At 50.9% G+C, this 16,957-nt stretch overlaps 1 protein-coding gene across 1 annotated transcript in view; it reads left to right on the top strand.

Moving 5' to 3' along the window:
* Positions 1-780: 780 nt before the first annotated feature.
* The window catches only part of RFTN1 (raftlin, lipid raft linker 1), a 694,433-nt gene continuing 678,256 nt past the window's right edge, over positions 781-16,957 (top strand). Inside the window, exon 1 of the mRNA XM_069648901.1 lies at positions 781-1,632. The gene's annotated coding sequence lies outside the window, so the exon portion shown is untranslated. The remainder of the gene's footprint in view (positions 1,633-16,957) is intronic.

The raw sequence follows: 16,957 nt of genomic DNA on the forward strand, positions 1-16,957 counted from the left end.
GATGCAGGGAGGGAGAGAGATGCAGGGAGGGATGCAGGGTGAGGTGAGAAATGTCGGAAGGTAAGAGATACAGAAAGGGGAGAGAGATACATGGAGGGGAGAGAGATGCAGGAGGGGGTGCAGGGCGAGGAGAGTGATGCAGGAAGGGATGCAGGGTGAGGAGAGAGATGCAGGGAGGGGAGCAGGGTGAGGAGAGAGATGCTGGAGGGGAGAGAGATGCAGGGAGGGAGAGAGATGCAGGGAGGGATGCAGGGTGAGGAGAGAGATGCGGGAGGGGAGAGAGATGCAGGAGGGGGTGCAGGGCGAGGACAGAGATGCAGGGAGGGATGCAGGGTGAGGTGAGAGATGCAGGGTGAGGAGAGAGATGCAGGGAGGGGAGCAGGGTGAGGAGAGAGATGCTGGAGGGGCGAGAGATGCTGGAGGGGAGAGAGATGCAGGGAGGGAGAGAGATGCAGGGAAGGATGCAGGGTGAGGAGAGAGATGCGGGAGGGGAGAGAGATGCAGGGAGGGATGCAGGGTGAGGAGAGAGATGTGGGGGGTGCAAGGTGAGGAGGGTATGCACGACGGGTGCAGGGTGAAAAGAACGATGCAGGAAGTGGAGCGAGGTCGGGGGGAGGTGGGCAAGGGGGGGGGAGATGCAGGACAGATGCAGGACAGTGATTGAGAGGCAGGAGGTGGGGAGAGGCGTCCACGAGAGCGGAGATGTACAGGAGTATGGGGGGGGCGCAGGGGTATGAGGGAGGCGCGGGAGTGGGAGGGAGGCGCGGGAGTGGGAGGCGCCGGGGGAGGGAAAACATGAGCAGGGGCGCCCTCCACGGCCGCTTCGTGCTCTGAACCTGCAGCTGTCTCGGTCACCCCCAGTGACCGCATCCTGCCCCCTCCCCCGGCTGTCCCTGGGGGGGCTCGCTGTGGGACGGTCCCCGCCGGCTCCCCTAGGGGGGCTGAGCTGTCAGAGGATGTGGTTTTCAGCCGAGCAGCTCTCGGCAGAGTTTGCGCCGCTCCGAGGCGAGAGGAAGTGTGTGTAGAGCTCGGGAAATACGAGTACCTTCCCCACGGAGCTGGGGGCCGGGGGGCACCCACGAAGAGTGCGGCCTGAACCTACCTGGGAAGTCAGTGCACACCCGCCCGGGGCAGAAGCCGGTGCTACCAGTGCGCCCAGTACGGACCCTGGGGTGTAGCCCCAAAACTGTGCACCACTGGGGGAACCGAGTCTATCCCCTGAGGGAAGACGAAAGAGTGTGCTCTCTGCTAACCCAGAGAACGGGAGCACTCTTCCAAGAAAGGAGTGCACCCCAGGACGAGTGGAGTGAACCCTGGAGAAGAGTGCAACCCGGGAGCAAGCGTGCAAGACAGGCGAAGAGTGCACTCCAGGACAAGGAGGAGAGGGATCCCCCGGAGCAAGCGTGCCCTCCTGGAAAAGAGAGCACTCCGCGCGTGCAAGGGTGCACTCCGAGATAGAGTGCACTCAAGGTGCCCCCGAGGACAATTGACTACATCGAGAAATACCCGACGGAGCGAGAGCGTCCTCACTCCCCTGGAGCCTGAGATGCTGGCCCTCGGGCGGCTCTGACTGCCCCTTCTGCACCCCTGCCCCGCCCAGTATCGGGGAACCCGCCGGAGTGCAGAGCAGAGGTGAGCGATCCTGGGACTGCCTGCACAGCGGGGTAGCTGGGGGGGAGGGGGGGTCTCGGGACTGCATGCACAGCAGAGGGCCGGTCCTGGGACTGCATGCACAGCAGGGGGACGATCCCGGGACTGCAGGCACAGCAGGGCGGCGTTCCCATGACTGCATGCACAGCAGGGGGGCGATCCCAGAACTTCATGCACAGCAGTGGGCCGGTCCCGGGACTGCATGCACAGCAGGGGGCGATCCCAGGACTGCATGCACAGCAGGGGGCCGGCCCAGGGACTGCAGGCACAGCAGGGGGAGATCCCAGGACTGCATGCACAGCAGTGGGCCGGCCCCGGGACTTCCTCGTGTCCATTCAGCCTCCTCTCTTTCTCCGGGTTGTTCCCACTTTCTTCTTCTTTGCACTCTCTCTCCCGCCCGTTCCTTTTCTCTCTTCTTTGCTTAGCTCTGCCGCCATTCCTCCCCTTCTCGTCTTCTCCCATTTGCTCCCTGCCCCTCCTCCAGTTGCCTTTCCATGTCTTCACACATGTACCCCTCTTACTTCACCATCCCTAGTCCCCTTCCTTTCTCACTGCACCGTTCTGTTCTCTTGCTGTCCCCTCTTACTCCACCTTCTCTAGTTTCCTTCCTTTCTACCTCTTGCTACCCTCATGCCTCGCTCTCTTACTTCACCAGCTCTAGTTTCCTTCTTTTCTCTCTACCTCTTGCTACCCTCATGTCTCGCTCTCTTGCTTCACAGTCCCTAGTTTCCTTCTTTTCTCTCTACCTCTTGCTACCCTCATGTCTCGCTCTCTTGCTTCACAGTCCCTAGTTTCCTTCTTTCCTCTCTACCTCTTGCTACCCTCATGCCTCGCTCTCTTACTTCACAGTCCCTAGTTTCCTTCTTTCCTCTCTACCTCTTGATACCCTCATGTCTCGCTCTCTTACTTCACCAGCTCTAGTTTCCTTCTTTTCTCTCTACCTCTTGCTACCCTCATGTCTCGCTCTCTTGCTTCACAGTCCCTAGTTTCCTTCTTTTCTCTCTACCTCTTGCTACCCTCATGTCTCGCTCTCTTGCTTCACAGTCCCTAGTTTCCTTCTTTTCTCTCTACCTCTTGCTACCCTCATGTCTCGCTCTCTTGCTTCACAGTCCTTAGTTTCCTTCTTTTCTCTCTACCTTTTGCTACCCTCATGTCTCGCTCTCTTGCTTCACAGTCCCTAGTTTTCTTCTTTTCCATCTAACTTTCCTGTCCTCATGTGATACGGATAATGACGTGTTACACCTGCGTGCTTTACATATAACATATATACATACAATATCACCCAATCGCAGTTGGTACTTATATATCGACCTCGGAGGGGTGAAAAGCTGGGCTGGCCTTGCTGGGATTCGAACCTGCGACCTGCAGATCAAACATTGATCACAAACAGCAAGTGCTCAACCCTCTGAGCTACCTTACCGGCCATACCCGATACCCACTACCTCATGTCTCCCTCTCTTGCTTCACTATCTCTAGTTTCCTTCCTTTCTCACTACCACCCCTTTCCCCATGGCTCCCTCTCATTTCACTTTCCCTAGTTTTCTCCCTTTCTCACTACCTCTCCTATCCCCAGGGCTCCCTCTCATTTCACCTTGCCTAGTTTCCTTCCTTTCTCACTACCCCTCCTATACCCATGGCTCCCTCTCTTATTTCACCTTCCCTAGTTTTCTCCCTTTCTCACTACCCCTCCTATCCCCATGGCTCCCGCTCATTTCACTTTCCCTATTTTTCTCCCTTTCTCACTACCCCTCCTATACCCATGGCTCCCTCTCTTATTTCACCTTCCCTAGTTTTCTCCCTTTCTCACTACCCCTTCCTGCCCTTGTTTCTCCCTATCTTATTTCACCTTCCCTAGTTTTCTCCCTTTCTCACTACCCCTTCCCGCCCTTGTTTCTCCCTATCTTATTTCACCTTCCCTAGTTTTCTCCCTTTCTCACTACCCCTCCTATCCCCATGGCTCCCTCTCATTTCACCTTCCCTAGTTTCCGTCCTTTCTCACTACCCCTCCTATCCCCATGGCTCCCTCTCATTTCACTTTCCCTAGTTTTCTCCCTTTCTCACTACCCCTCCTATCCCCATGGCTCCCTCTCATTTCACCTTCCCTAGTTTCCTCCCTTTCTCACTACCCCTTCCTGCCCTTGTTTCTGCCTATCTTATTTCACCTTCCCCAGTTTCCTCCCTTTCTCACTACCCCTTCCTGCCCTTTCTCACTACCCCTTCCCTTTCTCACTACCCCTTCATGTGCTCGTGTTTCCTCTTCCCTGCCCCGTGCCTTACGTCGTTCCTCATGTTCTCTATTTTTACCCTCGTGATTTACTTCTTATTTGCCATATTCGCGGTTTTCTGCTGGTTTTTGCTTTTCCTTTTGCTCTCCCATGCTCTAATTTATAGCAACAGTCACCTCGTAAATAAAGAGTACCCCCACATTCTGAATGGTCTGCTGGGACTTAGATAATGAAGCCGTGTAGCCCGAAGGAGGCCTCTAAATCACAAGATAGTGGCCTGCCCCCAAGGTAGGGCTCGAGGCGAAATTGCGGTCAATACATTGGGGAAGCGTCATTACAGCACAAGATCAGCGCCCTGGTGTCTCCTGGTATAGAGCGCTTTATAAACGCATAAATAAATAAATAAATCATTGAATAAATCATGACCGCCCCAGGGCCTAGAAGGCTGTTGAGCTGTGCTAGTAGAAAGGAGAGTGAAATACGTTAAGCTGCTAGCCAGAATGCTTGGAACAAGGTCCACACACGAGATTGTAGACTGCACTCCAAGCATTCTGATTGGATGAGAGGAGGTCAATAATGGAATCCAGCCCTAATAGTTATTAATATGATTATGATTGTTATTTTCAGTAGTGGTAGAGCCAGTCGTGGTGGTGGTAGAATGGCCAGACTCATTGGGGATGAAAGGCGGAGTCCTGTGACCTGCAAGTTACACATAGATGTCTCCCGTGGATGCATTCACCTGCCGAGGTATCCTTCAAACCTGGTCTTGGGATGGAAGTCACCTCAGCCCATCCCCTGCCCAGTCACCGCCTGATCACTGCGGCCGTTGTTTCTATACTGTCCCTTGTATTGAGGTCCTCTACACCCACGGTTCGGGTCCCCACTTTTTTTAAACCACTCATTACCCGCCCACTGCACTTGGGAGCTGGGTACCATCCCTAAAGTTATTTCTTTACGATAAGAAAATCACTTGGCACCGTGTGTGCTTGTCTCTCCGAGCCAATGAAATTCGGAGAAATGTTGAAAGGGCGGTCCGGAGCGAAAGGTTCCCTCTTGTGAGCCGTTAAGGAACTCCTGGACACATGTGGCGTGGAGTATGTTCAAAGCTCCGTGTAATGGGGCGGCGCAGAGCTCCTGGCTCTTGCACAGCTGTCTGCCTTCTCCGCTTTGCTGGAAGCGGCGAGTTCATCGGCTTCGCTTCTGTGGACAAGGACATGTTTCGCAAGTGGCGGCTGATATTTTAGGCATTTGCAGCCGGGACCGGTCTGAGCGGGGGCGGGGGTGTGCCGGTCTAAGAGATGCGATATCCGGGCTGCTAGGTGGGGGGGGGGGCTTAGGGGGTTCCTGCGCTGGGGTTCTTTCTGTAATCAACACATTCCGAACGGGGGAAGATAAGAGCCTGCCTGCTGCCCTGCACTGAAACCCCATTTCCTGGCATCACAGCACACTTACTCTCTCCAGCCAGGAAGGAAGGAAGGACGCAGCAGCGCCTCCCCACAACAGAGCCGCACACTGAACCCCTCACTCAGGAGGGGTCAGTCCGATGCCATGGATGTGACTATAGCTCCCCTCACGCAGTCCTGGGAACTGGTGCTCTCCTTGCACAAATGGCCGGCCTGAACATAGCTCAGTGAGTGGAGCAGTAGCTTTCCTCAAACACAGGGCTTGAAGTGTTGCCGGGGCTAGACAGGGCCAAGCCCCGACCGCAGTCTCTGAGATGGGCACCTGAGCAGGGGCCCTACCGTGCCTTGCCCCAACTAGCCCAGCCACACTGACCTACCCGCTGCTCGGTTACACGGCTGCCTGCAGATGTCAGCATTTCGGAATAGAAAAACACACCTGAAGTCAGTCGGCTAAACCTGTTGTGGGATGTCTCTTTGTACAGAAACAGGAGGAGGGCTGGGTTGACCAGCCTCTCCTTTTGTTTCTGAGTAAAGAGCTAACATGCAGCAGGAAGCCCATTAACCATGTTTCGTTAAAGGGCTTCCACTGTGCGTTAGGTCTTTACTCAGAAGCAAAAGGAGAGGCTGGCCAACCCAGCCCTCCTCCCGTTTCGGAATAAAGAGACATCAGGCAGCAAGCAGCCCATTGCATTCAAGGAGCCGCGTGGTTAAAGGGATGCCTGGAAGGGTCCGCAACCCCCACAGGCTATTATTTAACCACAGATCCTTGAATGTAAGGGCTGGGGTGAGGGGCTCTTGTTGGGGGACGTGGCGTAAGCACTCGTACTTTGTCCTCACCCGTCTAACGAGAGCCCCCCCCCCCCAATTTACCACCCCACTTAAAGCACTGCTCACATATGTCACGCCGAGTCTTCCTCCGTGAAATATGTGCTGGCTCCCCTCACACAACCCTGTGCTGAGTCCGTTTCCACGAATGAATCTCTAGTCCCTCCCCCCCCCAAACACACGGCCCTGACTAGTTCCAAGAATTGAGCTTTAGATACTCTCACACCGTCCTATGCGGAGTCTGGCCCAATGAGCCACGCTGCGCCCCCCCCCCTACACTCCAGGGTGGTTTTATTACATGCATGGGTTGTAGCTCCCCTCAAACAGCCCCGCGCGGAGCCTGGTCCCGCGATTGGACCTGCTGTGCCCCTGCCACAGCCATAGGCGGCGCCTGGCTCCTTTGCTGAAGCCGTAGCCCCCCCTCCCTACCCCTCCACACAGCCCCGCCTGAGTCTGGTCCCACGAATGGGGCTATTACTCCCGTGACACAGCCCCAGGGTGGGGATGCTTCCTGGAAAGAGGCTGTGCAGCTGTGGGTGGAGCCTGGCTCCCTCAATGGCGCTCTAGCTTCCCTCCCACAGCCCCAAGCCATGGCTCTCCTCGTGTGGCCCTGCCTGGGGCCCCTGGCCCTTGGCGGAGCTCTAGTTCTCCTCACACAACCCTTGGCTGAGTCTCTAGCTCCCCTCCCACAGCCCCAAGCTATAGCTCTCCTCGTGTGGTCCTGCCTGGGGCCCCTGGCCCTTGGCGGAGCTCTAGTTCTCCTCACACAACCCTTGGCTGAGTCTCTAGCTCCCCTCCCACAGCCCCAAGCTATAGCTCTCCTCGTGTGGCCCTGCCTGGGGCCCCTGGCCCTTGGCGGAGCTCTAGTTCTCCTCACACAACCCTTGGCTGAGTCTGTAGCTCCCCACCCCCACAGCCCCACGGGAGCCTGTGTCCATTGGGGAAGCTGTAGCTCTCCTCGCGTGGCCCAGCCTGGGGCCCCTGGCCCTCTAGCTCCCCTCCCACAGCCTCTGGCTGATGCATATTGCCGCATGGAGCTGTAGCCCCCCTCACACTCTGCTTCCACCGACGACACTGTAGCTCCCCGGACACAGTCCCAGAGACAGTCTGTTCCCCCCTCCCCTCCCCTGTCCCTGTTTTATGAGGACAGCACCTCCTTCAGGCACACTCCTCCTTATGCTTTGCTTCATTATGTTTTTGAGCCAATCTGTGCAAACACTATTGGTATCAAAAGTGATAGCTGACAGATGTGTATGTGTACTCATCTACCCGAGTCTCACATAACTATTGCATCCGATTCTTATGTATGTATGTATGTATGTATGTATGTAAGTTTGGATGTATGTATGTATTTATTTATTGTGATTTGGTTTAACAAAGAAGCCTTTAACAAACACAGCAATTTTCACCGAAAATAATATTTACGTCTTGAACATAATACATCCCTTTTCAATGTTTCTGGCATTGCGTTTTGGTGCAAGGTGAACATCCTGCGTGTGCCTTAGTTCCAACTGGTTGCCCCTGCTCACAGGCCACGGAAAGAGTTCCAGATGTCTGAGGCTTGATAGAGCAGTGTTTGTTTTTCTCTACCTTTCCTGTTTGAAGTGGGTGATTGTGTTGTGCAAAGTGTGTGAATGACTGACTGTCAATGAGTGTTATCACATGGACTAGTGGTAACTCTATTGCTGTCCTTTCATCGTGGCATGAAGTCTATTGGGTCGCTTGAGGCTCACGTGAGGCTGCTCTTGACATATTGCCTTGTATAGTGTACTTCTTGGGTGATTGCTGCTTCATATGCAGCCCTCCTTGAGTGATTGGTCCTTCAGAAACGTGGCTCCTTGATTGTTTGGGGTTGCCTTCGCTAGCCAGCTCGCTGTGCCACCACTCTACTTTCCGTCTTACGTAACACACTGCAACTAGCCGCGCTGCATGTGAACACCAGCTGGTATCTCCCACATCGTCCTCTCAGAGAAGGCCTTGACAGTAGCCAGCCGAGCAGAATTCCTGGAACTGGGCCTACCTGTGAAATCTATATACGGCAAGTCCCCTCGCCGCGACACCAGCACACAGCAAACGGGTTCTTCCGATCTGCACTCGTCAACACTTCAGGTTTTGCATCTGGCTTCACCAACTCCTCCCTATACCTTTCCTTTCCCAAGAGCTAGTGCCAAGAAGCCCTGAAAATGTCAGAGGTTAGGCTACACAAGACCTCTTTAAATGACATTGCCTGGAAGAGGCAGAACGTATTGGCTTTGCCAATGCTGGGTTTGCTGTTGTGGGCAGAGGAAGGCACCAGCTGCTGAAGCCTGGAGCCTGCTGTTGGGGTTTCTACACAGACTCCAGGTTGTGTGGGCTGGATACAGTGACGCCGGTGTCTGCTGACTTCTGCACCTCTTGACACTGGACACACATGCACCAGGATGCCCTTTCACAATCCCCAGCTTGGCTAGTCAACCTGCTAGCATTTACACATTCTCCTTTTTGGGGGCACAGCTAGACTGGGGGTTGAGGGGAGGTGATCCACAGGCTAGGGTAAAGCTGTGGATGAGAAGACCCCAGGGGTGCACTGGACTATAGGGAACTCTCAGATTTCCTGGTAGGCCTCTGCACCCTGGACAGGGGTGTACTGGCCTATAGGGAACTCTGGAGATTTCCCGGTAGTCCTCTGCACCCTGGACAGGGGTGGACTGGCCTATAGGGAACTCTGGAGATGTCCCGGTAGGCCTCTGCACCCTGGACAGGGGTGGACTGGCCTTTAGGGAACTCTGGAGATTTCCTGGTAGGCCTCTGCACCCTGGACAGGGGGATGGGCTGGCCTATAGGGAACTCTGGAGATTTCCTGGTAGGCCTCTGCACCCTGGACAGGGGTGGAATGGCCTATAGGGAACTCTGGAGATGTCCTGGTAGGCCTCTGCACCCTGAACAGGGTTGGACTGGCCTTTATGGAACTCTGGAGATTTCCTGGTAGGCCTCTGAACCCTGGACAGGGGTAGAATGGCCTGTAGGAAACTCTGGTGATTTCCTGGTAGGTCTCTGCACCCTTGACAGGGGTGGACTGGCCTGTAGGGAACTATGGAGATTTCCTGGTAGGTGTCTGCACTCTCTGCCTCTTGTGTGTGGTAACCTGGTTTATTTTCAAATGTTCTCATAGGAAAAGTGTCAGGCTTGCTGAAAATGTGTAATATGCGGCCACTTTGAACAATTATTTCCAGGGCCTCTTTCCAGGGCCTCTTTTGGTTCCCAGTCCACCCCCTGAAGGTGATTCTGGGTCAGTTCATCGAGACGTCAGACTGGGGAGCTCCGCGAGAGGGGCTAATTGTTGCCCAGCATTTCAGCACTATCTCGGTCTCGCCTGAGGCCTGGTTTTCAGCGTCCCGGCGCAGTGGCCGCACTGCGCATGCGCGATCTGCAACTTTCCATATGTGTGCATATTTTCCTAGGCTAATGAGCGCCCCAAATAGAATACCTGCCACTCTTGCATAAAATGTCAGCGCTGCCGCGTGGGGAGCATCTGCGCGCGTGAATAATTTCATCCAGCGCAAATCCCCGCCCCGAATATAGTCTCCGTTTATTATTTATGAAGGTATTTGATCATCGTGGGGCCTAGCGCCAAGAAGCGGCGTAGCGCTTTGCCGGCCGCATATAGTGGTATGTTGGTGCAACTATTGCAATGCAGTGCACGGGTGGAAGTTGAGGGTGCCTGGTGCTGAGGGTCCCACTTATTGGAGATGGAAGGAGCTGGGTGGAGGGGGGGGGGCGGGGTAGCTGGATGTCCTCTACTGCTCCCCTTGAGGTCATATCCTGTACTTACCTTACTGCGGACTTTCCTGGGGCTTAAGGGCCCCGATACCACACATACACTGCAGCAGAACCGTATCGGGCGCAAGGAACGGTATGAGGGTGTGGAGCGGGGGCGGGGAGGGGGGGGGCGGGGAGGGTTGATACCAGATTGCAGAAACTAGGGGGCGGTGAGGAGGGCTGGGCAGGAAATGGAGATGAACATGTTAACTATTTTTAGAACTGCTTTTATCAGTATGTACAGGCAGTTTTGTTTTCTTCATGAATTGTAATTGGTTATTTGCATATCTCCCATGCTTCTAGTTTCTCTGTAATGTGTGAAAGATCAAATGTTTGATCAACAACACAATACGAAAAAATAACACGTAATGAGGCCAATACTAGACACCAGACTATACAGTTCTGTTTTACATATACACATTGCACCTCGCCCCTAATCACCAGGTGGGTGGATTTCTCAGTGGCATTCCTGTGTGCGGTAATCACCATTACCGCATGTGATATTCCCACGAATCTGCCCCATCACAGGAACTCCGCCAGGTTGATGGGAACGGATGCCGAGTTTCTGAAAATGTGCACGCATTAAAGCTAACATTTTTTAAAAACCCGTATCCGGCCTCGTTTTGAGGATGGAAGTCGGTTGTGTACAGCAGCGAGCACACCTCAAATGTGCACAGGCGTCTCCTTTCCGGGGCACACCTGGTGTATGCCCAGCACCCACTTCTTTTAGAGGGCAGGGCTGCGGTAAATAAGTAGTGTGTGGCCTTCAGTCGTAGGGACGGTTTTGAAGTTGTGATTTGAGCACAGGTGTTAGGTTGCCAGGCCAGACATGTGCCCACGCGACCACATGGAAGAGTATGCATGCGTCTGGGAAGTCGCCCCTGCTGACATGTTTCTCCGCAGGGTCCGTTTGCACACACATGGACATCTTTTACGTTTCCACAGCAACATTACAGGACACTCTCGTTCTCATTATTTTGCGGGTGCTCATGATTACATCTCCCAAAGTCAAAAATGCAGTTTGTCCCATGCACTTTCTTCAATTAGCAGAGGCCTACTGAATGACATCTGACGTTTCACTTTGATGTTTCCGCTTCCGGTGACGTCACGTTCCATTGTTTAGGTTCATGAAGCCCCTCCTCCCCCAACATTCTTTTCAGGACTTGCGTCATGCTCCGTTCAGACCCTTTTGACTCAGTAGAGTAGCTCGCTTTTAACCCCATTTCAGTATCAAGGGGAACAAATACTCGTTGCTGGATTGGAGGGAAGGCGTGCATCCCTTAGAAAAGCGTTAAAAAAGCTCTGGGTCGTACTTAAAATGCTAACCTTCATTTCTTGGGTGGGGAGAAACACTGGAGTTAAGAAAGGAGGCATGTGACCTCATAATACAGCAATAAATACTCCATGGGGCAATTGCACCAAACCCATAGTCAGGTAGGCAGTAACAAGAGCGGGTATTTCCAAATGCTGCCCATTGTTACTGCTACCACCAGGCCCACAATGAGGGCACCAGTTGTAGTTTCAGGGAGAGGGACAGGGCATGATTTGCACAAAATCACACAATTTAGGGCAGTCCTGGTCTAATTCCTAGATGAAATATTACTAGAGAGAGAGAGAGCGCGCGCGCGCGTGCGTGCGTTTGCGTGTGTGTGCGCGTGCGCGCGCGCACCAGTTCTGACGCCTTAAGGGTCGAAATTAGGATTGGAAGATCGGTCCTTAGGTTCTAAGGATGCTAATTGAACTAGTGCTCCACCCCAATTACTGTGACCACAAACTCGAAGATTCCAAACTGGCTCCGTCATGACAGTGTGGCCAGTGACGTAGCAGCCAGTAATGATCCAATGTGATCAGTTTCAAGTCAAAGACTGCCTGTGGATTTTGATTATGAGTAATACTAAGCAGTGGTGAAATCACCCCCACCCCCCTTTTAAAGGTAATTCTCTATGGAACTTGTTAATAACAGCATGTTCCCATTAAGCGCCTCCTGCCAGACGGCTCCTGCTTCTAAGTGCTGTAACAATTGGTGCCATTATTGCCCTGTTTATTGGGACTCCAATTATTGATCTCAGGCGGGCTTAGTCAGTCCCGGCGCGACTTTAACTCGGCCTTTAGGCCGTACACAGATGTCAGAGGCGGAAGCTTAACTCGCTGGGCTATCTTATCAGCTACTGGCGCTATAGGCAATCAGCCACCTTAAGAAGCAGCACTCCACCTGTATCTATCGTTATGCTCCTATCGCTGCTCCTCGTCGCGCAGGAACATCTTTCGACATCCCTTAACCTTGTTCCAAACCTTCCACCCATCACTCTTCAGTGTTGCATAAGTCACCCGAGTGGGACGGGTATGCCCAGAAGTGAGGCCCGGGCCTGCGGGTCCTACATACCCAAGCTACACCTCCCTGATGATGCCCAATGAAGCCGAAACATGTCTGGTGTTGCTTGTGGCCTCGTGCAGTAGGTGTGACCTACAGGTTTCTGCTGGCCAGTCCCTCTTAATAGTTGGGCCAACGTCAGGCATGAATATGGCCTTTCCCTTTCTGTAATGGCATATCAGCTAAAAATGGATGTTGTGGTCAGAGCAGAGCTACTTGTTAAGTTTTATTCAAATCATTCCACCCATTACTCTTCAGTTTTGGCGAAGTCACACGAGGAACCACATAGAATTAAACTGAATACAAATATCAGCTTTTCATATAGTGTTTCCCAACAGATTCCCTATGCTTCTAAGTGCTGTAATAATAGCTGTTATTATCACCCAAATTTAATGCCACTTAATTTATCCACGTTGGAAGGATGAAGGGATGTGTCGGCTGTTCATGGGGTTCAAAATTGTGCACATAAAAGGTTGTTGCAATAACCTTTGAGCCTCATTATAAGTTTGCCAGTATCCCGCCGGTAATTCCGGGAAACTGACCTACCATTACTGGTGTCTGATATCCCAGTATTACCAGGTATTACTGGAATATTACGGGTGCTGGCAATGGCGGTCATTCCCCATTCCATGGAGTCCCATAGAACTCCATGGGGGGAATTGATGGTATTACCAGCACTGGTAACACCGGTGGCGGTAATACCGGTTGTTTTTTGCCAGTTGGAGAAAATCGGTCAACACGCACCCCGCATTGTTGTAGTTTGGTGGTGCAGAAAAAAGTGGCGGTAATGGAATTACCACCACTTTTACCGCCACTTTTCCTGCACTGCCAAACTTATGAGGCCCTTTGTGTTTTATTTGAAGTAAACATGTGTGTGTGCAGAGGAGAAGAGGTAGAGAGGATAACCATTATTTATTTTAGTTTTCTATTTTTATTGCTTAAATCACGGTCCTAGTTCGAGAGTAGCAGAGGGCTGTATAGAGTATGGGTAGCCCCCATCTGGGCTGCCATCTTTTAACAGTAGCGCAGTACTGTAAGGTCTGTGCATCAGTATGTTTTGTCGCGGTTTATTACGCGGTCGCACTCAACTCACGGAATTCCTTTCCCTTCAATCAAGGTGGCGCACAATAAATCATTAGGATTTTGATTAAGGTCAGTTTGGTAAGGCCTCCAATCCCTCTCGCAGCCACCCCCAACAAATACCCAATGCCACAATGGACTTGGGACCAGGCCGGTGTGTATTAAGAATATAGATATTTATTAATGTATTTAAACCAAATTAAACAGTCTAACATCGGCCACCAGTGCTGGGGCAACACAAGAACAAAACAATGACTTTCGTAAAGGCACCAACACAGAGGAAGTATTGCGATATGCCGTCACCATGTTCAAAACAATTCTACACACACAGTGACTGCTGATTTGGTTATAAGTCTTTTTCTCCCAGCAACCCCCACCCTCCAAACATCAATTAGCCCTGACCCCTCTGAATTCAAGGCTAGTGGCAGAGAGTGGGGACACACTGGGAAAATAATTTTAGGATTAGAATAAAATGCAATCTTTGGAAAAAGGGATTCAAGGGGAAGGAAAAGTCGTTTTCTTTTACTTCTCTCCCCATTTGCAATATGAGGGAAAGAAAAGCATTGGGAATTTCGTTTTGCCATACCTAAAAAGAACAGGCATGGCTTTGTGGCTTTGGTGAGAACACAGTGGGAACAAGGGGGCAATTTCACCTTGCACCCTGCACAGGCAAAGGCAGTACCAGGCTACACACTTATGATTTAAAATGAAGTGCATCAATGGGGAATTTCGTTTTGCACCCTGAACACTCTCGTGGAAACAGGGTTTTGGGATTAATACTTTTGGCGAATCTTTATGTCCATACCGGCTCAAAACACACTGGGAAGAGCTTGTTGGCTTCGAATGCCAACAAGATCCATCCTGTGATTTCTATAGGGGAATTCATTGATTTGCTTCAATTAAATATGCTAAGGATCGACACTGACAAACGGGATATTGGGGAAATAACTAAAACAATGCAGTGCCTACACAATCTGTGGCTTTGGGATAGTTTTACTTACAGGAGAGGCCTTGGAATGGGCATCAGGGAACAGCATGGCACCACTGGGACAGCAAGGGTGTCAGTCAAAGATTGTCTCCTTTGAATACTCCAAGGGGTCCCAGTCAGCTTATATGTCTCCTGGTTCTCCACGGCAAGATATAAGCCTCTCTGCTGGGATGTTTCTCGCAAGAGTTCAGCAGCAAGTTGCCTTGCGGATTAAGTGAAAAAACCCAGTTTTAATGCAAACTGATCTACTTATAGGACAAATGACATGATATGATACGATATGATATGGTATTTATAACGCGCCCATACACAAATGTTTCAAGGCGCGACGAGGCAAGGGAGGGGAACAAAGGGAGGATGGACAACGATCCTACTAGGCCAGGTGTCATTCAGATTGCTCAAGTCACACACTTGTCATGATTCTCGCAAAAGGGATTGGTTGGTTTTCTCTACCCACCTCCCACCTGTGTGCTAATAGGACAAGGAGATGAGGCGAGTGAGTTTAGGACAGCTGTGGGAGGAGAACGCTTTGTCATCCCAATTTGACAGTGGGCTCGGCATGTTTAAAACTCTCAAAATCTATCAGCCTAGAAAGTACCCTTATTTTTCAAATCTTTACATGTATGAATATATTTTTAAGAACTACATTTTAAGGCAAATCAGATGATGCTAATCTGAAGTCGGCACGCCCTTCCTTTGCAGAGATGTGGGTTTTCTTCATTTACTCAGGAGCTTTATCAGTGAAAAATATGCCACTTCATAGTTCTCATGTTAATAATTTCCTTTACTCTCACACCAACTTTCAAATCTCTTGCAATCAAGGGAAGGCCCAAATCAAATTTACATTAATACCTTTAGTTATGTTTATCACACAAAAATAATTTTAGCATTGTTCAAAGGGGTTACTGTCACCTTTCATGAAAGTCTCGAATGGCCGTTGTGCTACGCTGCCCCTTTTCATGCAATAAAATGTGTTTTCCTATTAATTCAACTGCAGCCTTTTTCTTTGGTCCCTTAAATTGCATTTACCCTTAGACACGTGACCAGGCAGAGGCTGGCTCATGTTTATTTCCACCCCCTCCCCCTTCAAGGCCTGTGAGGCCCTGATAGCAACCATAATGGACATTTTATGGGAGTTGTGACCTCAAGGTCCCTTCTGCTGAAAGAACAGGCATGGCCTTATCATTGCTTAGTGTGGTTTACATCTATGCAGTGTATTTATTTCTATATTTTTAAATAATGGCCCTGATTGATAGTTGACAACCAGGCCCTCTCTTCAGGGCAGCAGAGGAAAGGTCATGGAGGTTAAGTTTCATCTTTGGAGAAATGACTGGCTCATGTACCCTGCAAGCAAAGGCCTTTTAAACTCACACACAGTGCAATTTCCATGACATCTTATAAGGCACATGGACCTTATCCATGTATACTATGTTTCTTAAATTTATCAGTTTCAAAATACATGAGTATCACTTCTGGATTGTCCATATGTATAGGGCAGGTATATGAGAAAACCAGGTTCAAACTTTGAAAGTCTAGTTAGCACTTCTCTTAGCAAACTGTCATTTGGATGAGGAAAAATAAAAAGGAAATTCTTGTATTTCTTGTAAATGCAAGGAGCTTCATTTCCATTTCGATGACTGGAGCACCATCTGGTATTGCATTGAAGATAATGTACGCACTGCTGTCTCTTTAAGTAAAAGTGCGATTCTCCATGGATTGTCAGCCATATGTCTTTCTTATCCTCGCTTTTCCATTGCACATATCTTTGCAATTTTGCAATTCACCCATTTTCTTTCCCTTGGCTTGTTTTTGGTTCAATTGGCCTTATGTCTGACATCACCATTTCTGTGCTGGTTTTATACTTCAGTGGGCATTTACAAATGACTCTGGCTCTTGATTTCTAGCATCCAGGAGCTATATTTCACCCCACAGGTGTGTGCATTGGATTAATTCCTTGGTCAGGTGTTGTTGAAAGAGCCACGTTTTGAGAGATTTGCAAAATTGGAGAATTGTGGGCGCATTCCGAGCCAACGCTGGGATCGAGTTCTAGAGGGTGGGTGCATGACAAGAGAAGGATTGTTTGTAGGTCATCTCTTTGCTGAGGAGCTGTAATTCAAGCCGGTTGGGCGATTTGTTGCGCGAGGAGCGATCGCCACCAGATATGTGGAGCTTAACTGCCAGGTACGCTGGTGTGTTACTCATGACTGCCTTGTAGATGATACATGCAGTCTTGAAGAGTATTCTGGCTTGGAGTGGAACCCAATGTAGTTCGCATAGGATGGGGATAGTTTACTCAAACTTCCGTGCTCCTGTGATAAGACGTGCTGCAGAGGGGTGGACTGCTTTTAGGGGAGCCAGCTGCTTGGAGCCCTGTCAGGCAAGCATTTATCCCATCGATGTGCAAGATGACAAGGGCTTGCACTACTGTACAGAAGTCTTGTGGTGGGTTGAAGGGTTTGATTTTTCGAACGTTATCGATTCTGAGCCAGGCTATTTGGGCCGTCTTGGCTTGTGTTTCTGGAAGGACAGGCTGCTATCAATGGTGAAGCTTAAGGATTTTGCTGCACCTGCGAGTTGTGGATCAAATCCTTCAAGGAGCATATCATTGAGTCATTGC

Source organism: Ambystoma mexicanum, chromosome 2q, assembly GCF_040938575.1.
Source record: "Ambystoma mexicanum isolate Mex_15411 chromosome 2q, UKY_AmexF1_1, whole genome shotgun sequence".
NCBI lineage: Eukaryota > Metazoa > Chordata > Amphibia > Caudata > Ambystomatidae > Ambystoma > Ambystoma mexicanum.